Below are 2240 nucleotides of genomic sequence, written 5' to 3'. Positions count from 1 at the left end.
GATGCCAATTTGTTGGGAGATGGACTGGGATGGTGAGGATGGTGTAAGAGCTGGTCTTGTAGATGTGACCTTCAGGAAGTATGAATTCATTGACCACCAGATGTGGTGGTGGCCACCAGTGTAGACTGTTTCAAGAAGGCACTGGGCCAATTCCAGGAGGTACAATTTTCAGGAGCTAGGAACCTTGTTGACTTCCAGAACCAAAGCTTCTTGTCACAGGGACCAACTCTGGAAGAGAGCATCCTTGGTCCTCTTCTAGGAAGTATCTGACCGGCCACCAGATGCCAGAAAAGCTCTGGATAGAAAGGTCTTTGGTTGCCTGACTTGTTTTCCACTCATTAGAGCATCCGTGTTTACCCTTCAGCCAACTTGAGCCGGTTGACATCACACTGGTATTATGGAGGACCTCTTGGCTCCTCTGACTTGTGTGCAGCTCAGTGGCCTTCCCAATCAAAGTTTTAAGGTTGTGCCTATAGAGTTACAGGCGGAAAGGATTCCTCTTTCATCCATGAAGTAGGGATATCCTCTGGAGGCCCTCGTTCCTTACGCCACACTGGTGACAGAGCAGTATCACTGGATTGTTAGTGAAAGTCTGTGTAAAGCTTCTGTCTTTCTCCTAAAGGGGGGGCGGAGTATTATTTGTGTTCCAACTTTGGGGGAATGGAATAGACGGTGGGGTCTGACCTTCTGAACCAGTTTCTTTGAACCCAACTCATTATTATCTTGTAACCCCTAATAACGTTGTAGGTTGCAAAATCACCCAGCTTGGGCACTTAGTTTCTTGATTCTTGCCTTTAGTGTGTGTGAATTATGCCTTTACAACAGGGGTCCTCAACCTTGGCAACTTTAAGAGTTGTGGTCTTCAACTCCCAGAATTCCTGAGCCAGCATGGCTCAGCTTGGAAACCTCTCCCTTTCCCCTCAGCGTGCCTGGCTGGGGAATTCTGGGAGGTGAAGTCCACGAGTCATAAAAGAGCCAAGGTGGCCTACCCCTGATCTAGGATATCTGTTTAATTTGTACATATTTTAATTTTTGTATTTTATATTTCAAATGTTATGTCATATGGTATGCCTTATTTTAATTGTGATGCTTCTGACACGGGTTTTCTCAACAACCATGACATAATGGGCTATGTCTAGTCTCATGAAAAGAAGGACTAAGGGGGACACGATAGCAGTCTTCCAATATTTGAGGGGCTCCTACAAAGACAAAGGGGTCAAACTCTTTTCCAAAGGGCCAAAAGGCAAGACAAGAAAGAACGGGTGGAGAGAAGCAACCTAGAACTAAGGAGAAATTTCCTAATGGTGAAAACAATCAACCAATAGAATAGCTTGCCTCCAGAGGTTGTGGGTGCTCCATCACTGGAGGCTTTTAAGAAGAGACTGGACAGCCATTTGTCTGAAATGGCATAGGGCAGTGATGGCGAACCTTTTAGAGACTGAGTGCCCAAACTGCAACCCAAAACCCACTTATGCATCGTCGGGTGCCGGGTGGGTGTGGCCCATTGGGTGGGTGTGGCCCATTGGCTGGGCGTGGCTGCAGTGATAACGGCAGACTGGGTGGGACTAAAAAGTTCACTCAATCAATTCCAACTTTGCAAGATCTTTTTTTTCCCTGAGAGAAGTTGAAATTAACTGATTGATTGAACCTTTTTTTTTTGTACACGGCGGCGGAAGCCTAAAGCGAAAAGGTTTTATAAAACCCAGCTAAAAGCCTAGGACTGGGGCGACGGCGCGCGTGCCCACAGAGAGGGCTCTCAGTGCCGCCTCTGGCACCCGTGCCATAGGTTCACCACCACTGGTATAAGGTCTCCTGCTCAAGCTTGGACTAGAAGACCTCCAAGGTCCCTTCCAACTCCGTTATTCTATGCTCTATAAAATCTGCTTAGAATGGGAATCTACTCTGGATCTCTTGGTTTTCCACTCTGCTACGCTATTGTTGTTTGTCTACATTGTGTGCACTATGACCACATAGTAACCAGCACAATTCAGAGCAATAATCACTATATTTCTGCTATTTAATCAAGTCCCATGTGGAGTCCTTGATGCTTTCTAGAGCTGATGATGTTATCTAGTTTGGCTCATGAAACGTCTGCAAGAAAAACCACCAAGCTCAGAGAGCACCAAGGAGCCCACAGTCCTTTCCCTCCTCCTCCTCCTCCTCCTCCTCCTCCTCTTCCATCATTCCAAAAACCCCACTCCCTTCTAACACTGATGATATTACCTAGTTTGGCTCATGAA

Source organism: Protobothrops mucrosquamatus, unplaced genomic scaffold (genome assembly GCF_001527695.2).
Source record: "Protobothrops mucrosquamatus isolate PMUCROS unplaced genomic scaffold, P.Mucros_1.0 scaffold6518, whole genome shotgun sequence".
NCBI classification, from domain to species: Eukaryota; Metazoa; Chordata; class Lepidosauria; order Squamata; family Viperidae; genus Protobothrops; species Protobothrops mucrosquamatus.
The sequence above is the reverse complement of the archived record's forward strand: the minus strand, read 5'-3'. Positions refer to the sequence as shown.